This window comes from Lotus japonicus, chromosome 4 (genome assembly GCF_012489685.1).
Source record: "Lotus japonicus ecotype B-129 chromosome 4, LjGifu_v1.2".
NCBI lineage: Eukaryota > Viridiplantae > Streptophyta > Magnoliopsida > Fabales > Fabaceae > Lotus > Lotus japonicus.
In genome coordinates, this window is record NC_080044.1 from 65,539,936 (window position 1) to 65,553,921 (window position 13,986).

Below are 13,986 nucleotides of genomic sequence, written 5' to 3' on the forward strand. Positions count from 1 at the left end.
CTACAACATATGCAATCACATAGAGGTGATTGTTTGCATCCTGGCCAACTGCAGAAAGAAGCTGCCCTCCATAGTAACCTTTGAGGAAACATCCATCAAGGCCAATGAGGGGTCTACATCCAGCTTTGAATCCCCTCTTACATCCATCCAAACATATGTAAATCCTCTGAAATTATCTTTCTGTTTCACTAATGGCAATGGTATCCATCTTCACAGTAGATCCAGGGTTGCTTAAAAGAAGCTCATGGGCATAATCCCAAAGTTTGGCATATTGCTCTGCTTCACTGCCTTCCACCATCTTCCTTGCTTTCTTCATTGACCTCCAAATCTTAGTTTCATTCAAGTGCACTCCATACTCAATCTTCATGTAATCAAAAGTGTAACGCCCCAATTTCTCAACTGAGGAGTCACATTAGTAACCTAACAAGGTCTAAGGACTATTTCGTAATCCTAAGAAAACACGATAATTTTTTTCCTTTTCAAAACAACTAAACACAGTTTAATACATAACATAGTCTTAATTAAACAACCCGTTCCCGACATATAATAATAATGTCTTACAATATCATAAGCAAGTTTCCAAAATAAGTACGCTTATTTAGACAAGTGGCGAAGATAAGATTTAAACAACAGAGTTTTCAGATGGAGAAAGAAACTCAGACATAGTCCTCCAAAAAGGGAGAAGCAACTGCTTCATCCACCTTTACTCGACCGCCCACGGTCACGATCTCCAACTCGAACAGCTAAGCTTCAGCGGAAGGCTCTCCATCGCCTAATAGCGTTAAGCGCCCAAACAACAAGTAGCAAATAGAAAAGGGTTAACTCCATGCAATTACCATGTATAAAAGAGAAAATCATGCTATTCAAATTTAAGTACATAGCATGGTAAATGAACTAGCATCATAACACAACTCATATATCAACAACTTAACATCATAACATTTATTCAAGCATCAACAATCCTCAATAACTTAACGACAAATCAGATATCAATAATCCTCAACAATATAAATCAAACTAGATATCAACAACCTCAACACTATAGATTAACTCAGCTATCAACAACTTAAACAATATAACATCAAATCAGATAACAACTTAACAGCATATAACATCTCAGATATCCACAACCTCCACAGTATAGAATCAAACCATATGACAATAATCTCAACAATACAACATCAAATCAGATACCGACAACCTCAACAATATAACATTAAATCAGATATCAAAACTTCATCAATATAACGTCAAATCAGATATCGACAATATCAATCAAACAATAACGTCTCGCAAGACGGGACAACCAGGTGAACACAATCACCTGACCGCCACTTATACGTCACACAAGACGGGACAACTAGGTGAACACAATCACCTGACTGCCACTTATTCGTCACACAAGACGGGACAATGATAGGACCACACTTCCTCATCGCCACTTAGCGTCTCACAAGACGGGACAACCAGGTGAACACAATCACCTGACCGCCACTTATTGCGCCACACAAGGCGGGACAACCGGGTGAACACAATCACCTCATTGCCGCTTATCGCCACACAAGGCAGGACAACCAGGTGAACACAATCACCTGACCGCCGCATATACGACACACAAGACGGGACAACCAGGTGAACACAATCACCTGATCGCCTCTTAGGCTTAGGCCCTATATGCCAAGTCAATCAACAACAATGCCCAAACCAATTATTAATTCGGAGCAACCACATGTTATTCCTATTATCAACGAACATAAACCAATTCAATTGCATACCAACTCAGTTCAATGACAGAAACCAGTAAACGGCTGAATCCTCTCAGAAAACGGAGACACACGTCTCAATAAGTTTACTCGGTCGAAGCCTTCAGAAAACATTTGGCACAAGCCTCAGAAACAGTCAATATAAGCAAGCATACAACATTGCAAGCATAATAATCATAATCCAATGCCAATCAATATAAACATCTTCATCTCAAACGCAGGCAGTGCGATAAATACATGCAAGACTCAAGGACACTCTAAAACTGAGTTACCCTTACCTTCGTGAGTAGAAGTTGGGCATGGAAGTTGTGAACCTAGAACAAGGAAACACAATCATCAACACAAGCTTCACTAGGAGCAACACGATCTACTAATACTAATCGAAATCGTAAAGAAAGCCTCTAAAGCTTCAGAGTTCCTATTTAGGCACAAATTGACAACGGAGACTTCGTTCGCTAAAACGAGCATAACTCGAGCTACAGAACTCGGAATGACACGAAACCAGCGCCAAAATTTCGACAATCGAAAGAGCTACGCAATGGCCCACGTCATAGAGACCCAAAAATTATTTTTGGACACGGTACCCTAACAAATAGGTTTCGGCCACTATGGAAAATAGGGTTTCCGAACTTTTTCTTCGATCTAAATCAATTCCTAGGTATTCTTAGGCGATATCTAGGCCAGGGAAACTCTCAAAAAAATTATCGGATCGAAAACTGTCGCAGGGGTATTTTGGTCAATATTTTTAGCTCGGAAACTCAAAATCAGAATTTCAAAAAACAAATTAGATGGGGTCGACACCAACGACGATTATGACGACTAATCCTACTAACGCTAAGCTCAGTCGAGAGTTTTAAGCCCAAAGGACGGAACTTTAGCAAAAAATGGGTATTATGAGCAGAATTGAAATTCGGCGGCGATTCGACGAGAATCGGCGAAATATAATCCGCTAAACATGCTCAGGGGCACGCAGGGAATAAGTTTAGACAGAGAAATCAAGTTATTTGGACAGTTTTACAAAAAGCTCAAAACTTTGAGCACAGAAAAACATAGAGAAAAGCGACAGAATTTACGATCAGAGGTAAGGAAAAGCATCAGTACCTCGAGGCCTACGCGCAGCAACGAACTGTGGGACGATCAGGCAAGAATCGGCGAAAATCTTTTCTCCTCCTCTCCTCCTCCTTGCTCGCGGGTTTAGGTGAAATGGGTGAAGGGTTTTTGGAAAATTTTCATTTTCTTGCTATTTATAGGTTTTGGAAAATGCGGAAAAATGAAAATTTCGCGATTCCGATTTTTCCTACGTATTCCTCTGTGAATTCTAAGATAGGTTCTGGCGACATAATTCCAAAACTCAAAAGAGGTTTCATGGAATTAAATCAAACGATCCAAAGTCGGTGTAAATCGATTTTACCCGAAAAACTACTTTTTGCAGTTGATGTCGGATGAGAAAACTTCTTTCCGAAGAAAGATTGGAAATATCAAGAGAAATAAGCATACGCGTGTGGAATCTTCGTTTGAAGCTCCGAATAGAAAAAGTCTTCATCGTCGGTTGATTTTAGGTTTTTTGAACTATCAGTGATTTAGTTTCGGCAAACTTCCGAGTATTGGAATTTGACCTTCGTACATTCCAGGGTTTCGTATCGAAACGCTTGTTATGGAAAGGAATAAGAGAAATTCTTATATTCCTCTTGAAGATTTTTGGAATTTATTCCTATAGTGTTCCAAGGGTTAAATTAATCTTTTCCTAAGGTTTTTGTCCTAGGCGTAAACGAATAATACTGGCGTCATAAGTTTCGTCGATTCGAATCTTGTCCTTAACCTTCTCGTGAAATATCTTCTCCATACATTTATTCCATTTAATAAACGTTTATCCAGTTTTCTTACTTCATGTTACATCGAACTTATTCGTGAATCGGAAATTTCACTAATTTATTCTAAGCTTAAAAACTTGGGTCTTACAAAAAGCCTCAGCATGAGTCATGTTTGGTTGTGCCCTGAGTTTCTTCTCAAGTTTCTTTGCAACCCATCTAGTTGATGCTTGCTTATTTCTGAAAGACCTGCTGCAGGTATGTTCTTCTACGTAGGTTTTTATCTGAAAGCTTTGTCTTGCCCTGGACCATGCACAGTAGATCTTCCACTTACAGGTTTCTCCCATGCACTCAGCTCTACACCTGTCCTTATCATTCTTCAACCACCTGATTTGTCTCCCACCTCAATAGTGTAATCTATAACAGCTTCCTTGAATGATTGCAAATCTGCAAACTCCATGCCAAGTTCTAGATGGATATTGCCATACCCTGCAGTTTCATCAAATTGTGGGAAAGTTTGCTTAACCCTAGAATTGCCCTCATCATCTGTACTCACAGGACTATGGAGGTCCTCACTACAATAAGAGTTGTTGTCATCATCCAAAGACCAATTTTCCTCTTCAATTTCCTCTGGTATGTAGTCACTGTCATTATCTGACTCACTACCAGTTACTGCAGCCTTTCCCTTTGCATGAGCCATGTTAAATGCATCATCATCTGACTCAGTCTCACTATTGTCATCTGAGATAGGATCATTGATTCTCCTCCCCATGCCATTGTAGTCATACTATTCAGAAGCCTTTTGTTTCCCCTTGTCATTTCTTCTTCCATTCCCTTCTTCAAAAACTATCTCATTCACATCCTCAACGGTCACCCTCTCATTCCCATGAACACCACCAATGCCACTTCCCTCACCAGTCACCCTCTCATTTCCATGAACAACACCAATCCCACTTCCCTCACCAGTCACCCTCTCATTTCCATGAACAACACCAATCCCACTTCCCTCACCAGTCACCCTCTCATTCACATGAACAACACCAATCCCACTTCTCTCACCAGTCACCCTCTCATTCACATTATCAGCACCAATCCCACTTCCCTCTTCAGACACATTTCCCACACCACAACCCATCCCATTTCCCTCCTCAGACATCCTTTCATGGCCATCATCAGCAATAGTAGACTCAACCACCACAACTGCACCTTCTTCATCAGCAGGTGGGGGTGGGGGTGGGGGTGGAGGAATCATAGCAAAGGGCTTAAGGTGAGGGTGCTCAAAATAGATCTCAATCTCCCCATTGTTCAACTTGACTGCTTTACAAATATCCATGATATCACGATCAGTGCAAAGTTCATTCAACTTAATCTCCTCTGAAACTGTTGGGTCACGCCACCATATGGTATGAAACACGGCATAACCATGTTCTTTGCCCATTAACGTCACATCAAAGACGTTTATTCTGTCAAAATCCAAATCCTCCCAAACACACATTTGACCCCCTTCATAGGATGCACTGCCATTCTCACCACTAAACTCTAGCAATCCTCCATGATACAATATCAGAGTGACATTGTTATCATCCATCTGTAAAAAAAAAAGATATCCAACAGTCAAGAACTGCAACACAAAATAGGGTTTCAGACTCATGGTAGGTTACTCACAAAGAAACAAACGAAAAGAACAGAGTAAAATCCCTACATGCATATAATCATGCATCAGAAATCCCTATGTTCAGAAAATCCCATAAAAATTGAAACTTTAACACAAACACAAAACCCATTTCAGATAACAAGTTCAAGTACAACTTACGGTTATAGTTGAAAACTAAGTTTAGGGATTTGAAATTTAGGGTTTACATAAGCATATTATACCGATTTCAACTGCATATTACAAGATTAAAACGAAAAAATGTTACCTTTGTATGTTGATGAAGAGCACCGTCGCTCCTCTTGTGATGACCACCGTAGACGATCGTTCTTCTTCGCCAAAGTCGCGTGCTCGTACGCCTCCGACGAACAACCACTGTTATCCTCACGCTCACCGTCGTACCTCGCGCTCTCCGTCACTCTTTCTCTCTGTGAGTGCAACTAGAAATGGAAGAAGTGGAGAGGTTGCTAATATGAGGAGGAAGGTGGCAGGGACCAATTTGACCATAATATCTGTCTATCATGTTCTGACACGTACCCTAGGTTTTTTAGTTTTGGAGTTTTTTATTTCCACATCAGCTATGGATTTATAAAAAAAAAAAAGCCTTGTCACACTTCTGTTAACGGACGTGACTTTTTTTTAACCAAGGACTACTGATGAGGGATATTTGCCACTTTCAGGGACCACGGGCGTCATTTTTGAAGTTTAGGGACGAAGTTGAAGGCGGTGGACACTTTCAGGGACGAACTTGGCTATTTACCCATTGATTTTCAAGTTTTAATTAACATGTGTTAGAATATGTAAAAATATATTTAGACTATTTTCTAGATTGATTTGTTTTCTTATTTCTATAGTTAATTAGGATTATGAGTCTAGTCATTATTATAGAGGTGTAACCGGACCGAATTGATTCAGATTTATGTTGTTTAAATGTCCAAACTAATCAAACATGTTTGGTTTGGGTTGGTTTGGATTTCCTGATTTATGCTTCTAAACCCGAACCAAACCAACCCGATCTTAATCGAATTGGTTCGGTTCGAATGATTGGATTTGAAATAAAAAAATATTATTTAGAAATTTGCACGAAAATTATTCCAAAAATGTGAAAATTATGATAAATATAGAAAAATCCAACATTTTCAAATAACAAAACATTCAATAATAACATAACTCGTATAATCCAAATTAAACCAACACCTTCAATACAAATATAAATATGCAAGGTAATGGACTAGAGTGTTTGGGTTGAATGTAAAAAAAATTCGCAATTCATTGGGTTGGTTTGGATTGATCAGTTTTTCAATCCCAAAATCTGATACATGAACTGATGGTGATCGGATGCAATAAAAAAATCAAAACCGAACTGATGATCCAATCCAACCCACCATAATGTATTCGACTCGAATTGATTTGGTCAGATTCGCAGATCGTACTGTACCCGCTTACACCCCTAGTTATTATTTTGGTACATTAGAAAGATAAATTACACCCGTCAGGAGTCGCCTGAACCTCCCCATATCCAACTCATATGTTCCCCAGCTCCTACCACTTGAACTATCCTACGGGGACACCCCCCTAATTATTATGAATATGAGTAAATATTTTATCTTTTAATAAAGTAATCATTCACAATGTAGACCAAGTGCATTCTATTAATTTCCTCTTCTCTTCTCACTTATTTATTTTTCCCTTTCCTTTACATTACTTCTCTTTATAACTTGAAATGAACTCATTACAATTGTTCACTTCAATCACCTCACATAAATGTCACTGCTAGAGAATAAAAAAAACACAAATGTAAGACCCAAGTTTTAAGCTTAGAATAAGTGGAAGAGATTTCCATTTACGATTAGGTTTGACGTATCGTGAAGGGAAAACCTGAACAAGAGTTTATCGAATGGAATAAATTTATGAAGGAGAAAGTTCAGGAAAAGTCAAAGGATTGTATCGAAGTCGATTTAAGTTATAGCACGACTAATATTCGTTTTAAAACCTAGGACAAGAACCTTAGGAAATCAAACTGTGTTCCACCCTTGGAACACTGTAGGAATTTAGTCCAAAAATCTTCAGAGAAATGTTAGAACTTCTCTTTTTCCATATATCACAATCGTTTCGGGGCGAAACTCTAGAATCTACGAACGTCCGATTCCAATCATCGGAAGTTTGCCGAAACTGAAACCCTGGTATTTCAAAACCCTAGAATCAACCGACGATGAAGATTTTTTCTATTCGGAGCTTCAAATGAAGATTCCACACGCGTACACCCATTTCTCTTGATGTTTTCAATCTTTCTTCAGAAGGAAGTTTTCTATTCCGACATACGATGCAAAAAGTAACTTATCGGGTAAAATAGTTTTTACACCGACTTTGCATTAGTCACTTAAAATACAAGGAGACCTCTGTTGAGTTTTGGTATTATGTCGCCAAAACCTATCTTAGAATTCATGGAGAATGAAGCCGGAAAAATCGGAATCGCGAAACTTTCGTTTTCCCGCGTTTTGCCAACCTCTATATATAGCATTAAAAACAAGCCTCGAAAACCAAAAATCATACCGATATTTCTTTGAAGAATTAGAAGATTCAGCGGGGAGAATATCGTGTCTAAAATACGTTGGAATCAGTAGGAAGAATCGGAAATCGCTCTCATATTTTTATCTTAACTCTATGAGCAAAATCCTCCGATATCTAAACAAATCTGTACCGGTTTACAAAATATCTTCTCAAAATATCTGTTCATACTTATCCAATCTTGATAAATATCTATTCATACCTATCCAATCTTGATAAATATCTATTCATACTTATCCGATCCTTGCTAAATATCTTCCATTTCATTCCCTATATATATATGTTGAAGCTTGAGACAAAACCTCACAAACACACACACACAAGCCGCGGCCAAGAGGAGAGGAGGAGAAGAAGATTTTCTTGATTTCTTGCTTGATCGTTGATCCGACAGTTGCTACTTCAAGGTGTCGAGGTATAGTCGCTAATCCTTACCTCTGATCGTCTTTTCCATAGCTTTTCTCTATGCCCTTCTGTACTCTTAGTTTTGAGGTTTTTGCAAAACTATCCTGAATACTTCATTTTTTATTCTAAACATCTTCCTTACGTGCCCAATAGCACTTCTGTCGGATTAGTTTTTCCGTTATGTCGCCGGAACTCCGCCGGAATCAATTTCTGCTTAAAATACCCATTTTTAAGCAAAGTCTCAACCTTTGGACTGAAAACTATCGCCTTAGCTTAGTGCTAGTAGGATTAGTTGTCATAAACGTCGTTGGTGACGTCCCTATCCAATTTGCTTTTCGAAATTTCAGTTTTGAATTTATGAGCTAAAATATTGACCAAAATACCCCTGCGACAGTTTTCGATCCGATAATTTTTCTGAGTCTAGAATACCCTTAGTTACGACTAATAATAACCTAGGAACCAAGTTTGATCGAAGAAAAATCGACCCACCTAATTACCTAAAGTGGCCGAGCACCCTAAGGGGAGATGAGGAAAATTTCTTTTTCAAAAAACTTGTCCTTTCGCGCTAAGATTATCGTACCTCGGAGTATATACTACTTCGTGTAACCTTAGTAAGTATTGATAGCTTAGTTTCTGATAGATTCTGAGGGAATTCTGTGGTTTTTACTCTAAAGGTTCTTTTGAGGAATTTCCTGAAGAACTAGGAGCGGATTGTGAAGGAACCTTCGAAGATAATCCTGGAAATTGGCTAAGGTGAGGGCTTCTCACTGAATACTAGCTAATGCTTTAGGTGTCGACGAATTCGACTTGATTTATTGTTTATGCACTTATTTGTGTTTGACTGAGAAATGTTTTCTGAGGCTACGGCTGACAATTGATAATCATTTATCGCTTGAATTGCTTTTGAGTTTGAATCACATGCTATGTGCTAAATGGTTAATCTAGGATGTGTGATATCTGCCCTATATGCTAAGTGTTATGTGGTTAACTTAGGTTGTGTTGATATATGAGCTATGATTGTTGGATTGTGCTAATTTAACTATGTTATTACACTTATATCTGTGATACTGAGGAGTGAGAATAAGGGGCAGGTCATGCCGATTTTATTTTGAGAGTTTGAGAAAGTTTGACGGGACGAACGGAGTTCGGGCCTTGTTATTGTTTTAGTGGATCGAGACATTCTCTGGGATTTACTTGGGATTATGGGATCTTTGAAACTCGTAGGAAATACGATAAGACTAAAAGGAAACTATTTTTACAAGGAAAATTCATAAGATATTAAACAACCTCTAAACCTTTAAATAATGATAACAATCTCGGATGCAAGCTTAGGATCAAATCTTAGTTTTGGAAAATGAGAAGTGTCGTCGAGTCCAAGTGTTGAGATATCGATAAGGTTTGAGTATGTTGGTACTCTGGCGCTCTGGGAGCAGTTATGTCATTGGGCTATCCGAGGGATAAGCCGGGAGACTGATAGTTTTCGAGTATGTCGATACTCTTTGCTCGCTGAGCAGTTTTTGACCATCGGATGGAGATGATTCGAGGAATCATCATGAGTTAAGTTTATGCCTTCGGGTACAGTTTATGCCTTCGGGTACAGTTATGCCTTCGGGTACGGTTTATGCCTTCGGGTACAGTTATGCCTTCGGGTACAGTTTATGCCTTCGGGTACAGTTTATGCCTTCGGGTACAGTTTATACCTTCGGGTAATTCGGACATCGACGGGGGATATGATCGACCGTGAGGTTAGGATCGACCTGTTGATTGTCGGGCATAGCGGAGGGAAAAGTCGACCCGCAGGGTTAGGACTGATCCGGCTATGTCAAGGTTGTAAGTGACACTCCGGGGTTATGGTCGACACAATGCCAGTGTTAGGACCGACTCAAACGTGCCCAGCCTATTCTTTCTTCGGGTAATTCGGACATCGACGGGGGATATGATCGACCGTGAGGTTAGGATCGACCTGTTGATTGTCGGGCATAGCGGAGGGAAAAGTCGACCCGCAGGGTTAGGACTGATCCGGCTATGTCAAGGTTGTAAGTGACACCCGAGGGTTATGGTCGACACAATGCCAGTGTTAGGACCGACTCGATCGTGCCCAGCCTACTTCTTCCGGAACCGTAGAATTCGACGTTGCATTGACATATCATGCACTTTAACTATATTCGTTGATATATTGCTTATCGAGTTTTCTAGATATAACTTATTGAATCGCTGAGTGTGATTGATAATTGTTAATCTTATCTGATGCATGCTAATTGTTTCGTCTTTTATATTCATTGTGAAAAATACAACCCTAGGATGTTATCCCTAGCTATAAGCCTAAGTGGCTAATCTCTTATCTATATCTATTGGTGGTATTATTTATATAATTCTTTGGAGTTGACCCTCGCGTCTTCTGTGTGTGCTTTGGCGAACAAACGCCCTTTGTCAGATGTCTTTGGCGGGCTGATTCATGATGGTTCATCCTTCGGGAGGAACTAGGGTTGAGATGCAGGAACTGGAGCGTATCGCGGTTGCGAGAGGAGGACGGATGGTGTATGTAGACTAGGTCGTTCTGGATTTCGAATTCGGACGACGATCATGCTAGCATGTAGGATTGAGTGTTAGTGTGAGCTCCTCGAGATGGGATTAGTGTAGGAGTAGAGTCTTAGCTCTGAACATCATTTGTTTCTTTTGGGACAGGGTAGTTTCCCGCCTATAGCTTTTTGTGTGGTTTTCTTTACAGGAATCACAGAGAGTTGGTTGGACTTAGGAGGTCTTGCTTCAGGCCGATGGGCCAGCTGATTTTCAGTTTTGAGGGATGGTGTTGCGGACACTTCACCTTTACTTTCAGTCTGTACACATTGCCTTCGGGCGTTACAGTTTTCTTTCCGTCACTGGAGGTTACTCGTGACGAGGGTGTTACTTACAGCGGGGGCTGTATTATATTTTGTACATTAGTTCTGTTGCTTGTCGCTTTTGGGTTTTATTCAATCCAGTCTTGTCTTAGTTATCAAAAAAAAAAAATTCACGTTTTTCCGCATTAAGTTTATTTTTTGTTACTAAAGTGACACCACCGAAATCGGGGTGTTACATATGTCATTACAAAAAGACAAAGTGAATGGTGGTCCTTATAACATACTCCTTCTGTTTCAAAATGGTTGTTATTTTAGTTTGAGCAGTGCTATTTGGTACGAAGGTCTAAGGCACGAGAGTGCACGAGGAGCAATTAGTGGCGGTTTTAAACCGCCACTAACTTGCGGTGCCAGGAAAAAATTCAAATTTAATGCATTTCTGGCGGTTTAAAACCGCCACTAAAATGCGGTGCTTTAATAACTATATACATTACACATTTTTGGCGGTTTGAAATCGCCAGAAACTGCCTCATGCTTGGTGCACGAGACCCCACCTCGTGCCCCACATCATTTTCCTTTTAGTTTTTCACATATTTTTCAAAATGATTGTTGTACTATTTATCACATCTTCTTTCATATATGCTCTTATTTAATATTGTATCTCTCACATACCACATTCAATTCTCATCGATCACTTACTCCCTCCGTTCCATAAAGATTATTGTTTTGGACGTTCTTTCAATATTTCAAAATGTTTGTTGTTTTAGAAAACCAATGCATTTTTTGCTATTTTTTTTCCACATATACTCTTATATAATAAATTTTCTCTCACTTATCACCTCACATATCAACCAACTATCCCCGAAGGGTTATGTGGCTTGAAGGGTTCAGGGTTCAAACCATGATGATGGATTAATTTAGTTTATAAAAAAAATATTAATCAACTACAACTCTTCTCTGTTAACTACATGCATATCTATCCAAGTAGAATTTAATCATTGTACATATTATTAGTAAAAGTAAATAAGGGTACTATAGTAACATTATTCTATCGATAATTGTCATCTTAGTCTTTGTGTCATAATCTTAAACTACAATCTTTGTGAAACGGATGGAGTAATCAATAACTATCATTCTTTCTTTATAATCAAATTTTATATTAATTAATGAACTCTTAGATTGTGAAACTAACCTTAAATAACAACCATTTTAGAATAGAAGGAGTATGTGTTAACAAAAAAAAAGTCAAGATAAAATACTAAATGTAGTGGCAAAAAAGACAATTGTTCAATTGCACTTTCATCACTAATATCTCAATCACGAACTTCCTTATTTTCGTCATCTAGTACATCACCATAAGCAAGTGCATGAACTTCTTCAACTATATTCACATCATGTTCCACAAACATGTCAACCTCACGCTCATTTCTCAAAGCACTGTTTGCTGCTTCAATAGTATCTTTATTAATTACTATTTCCTTCAACCCCTCTTCAAAACCCTTGTGATCTTCTTTTCCACAATAACCTCAAACCACCTTCATACCCACCACAACCCCTTCAACATAGACAGAGCTTCAAAATAGGACCCAAAAAATGGTTTAGCGTTCAATTGGGGTTGATTATAATATGAGAACTCAATTTGTTTGTAAATTTACATATAAATGATATGCGTCAATAAAAGAAATAACTGGTACAATAAAAGTTACAATTAGAATAAATGTGTGTTTGGATCAACGTTTACAAAAATGATTATAATCTGAATTGAATCTAGTAGAATTGAGTCTTATAAACATGAGTTAAAATGATGTGATTTATGTTTGGATACAATAATAAGCAAGTGAATCTTTATAAATAATTTTGTTTGGATAACTTTTAGTAGAATTGCTTTTAGACATGTAATTACCAAAATGGACACAAATATACATATTATAATTAATGAAGAAAATAAACTATATTACTTTTCTATCCAAATTTATTTTAATTATAATTAATCATATTTAGTTTTAATATGTATGAAATAGCGAATTAGAAATAAATAGTTACACAACCAAACAAATTTAATTTAGTTTTTATTTCTAATTTCTAATTTATGTATGTACCAAAAAAATTCTAATTTATGTAACAATAAAAAAGTTAAAACTAATGTATAAACGGCTTAGTTGAAGGAAAAAAAATAACACCAGTGTCATTATCCATATAATTTCACCCTCCTGCAACATAATCATTAAATAAATAAAATCTACTTTTGCCTCTTTATCACATGCTAGTTGTCATAATGCCAAGCAGTGCAAGTGTTGAATAAATCTACCTACAAGTTGGAATGTCAAGAGCAACATCACAGGCAAAATCAAATCAAGTCGACAGAAAAGTAAGGATTTCTTACGTTGAGTAAACGTGAGTTTAAAAATGATGTATCAATTCAGTGTGTGTCATCCAAATATATTAAATTACGTTTTTTAGATGTAGATGTGATTTTGTTGGTTAAAATGCTCAACCAAACACATTCTAAGTGTAATGACACTAGAAAAGTGATGAGACAAAATCCATGGCAGAAAAAAAAGATACATCAATTGGGTTATATTTGTTTTGACCTATTCATCATTTATTTTTGAATAAAAAGTTTGAGGTTTTTTGTAATAAACAAATATTAGTTGTTTGTATGTCAGTAAATTAGTCATTTTGTAGGAAGGGTTCGAGCCGTGAATCATTAACCCTACATCCCACATAATTTTTATATTCCCAAACTCTTACCACTTGAGGTGATCCTCGGAGACGAATGAAAAATATGAGTAAATGTAACTCTAATCATCATCACGGGTGGGTCTAGACATGTATTCAAAACCGAAAGTCCATATATATATATTTTTTGATAAGCTGGATAAAATATATTGAATGAAGTACAAATGGTACTTCAACCCAATACAAGTAAAAAGAAGAGAAAGAAAAAATAAATGTAT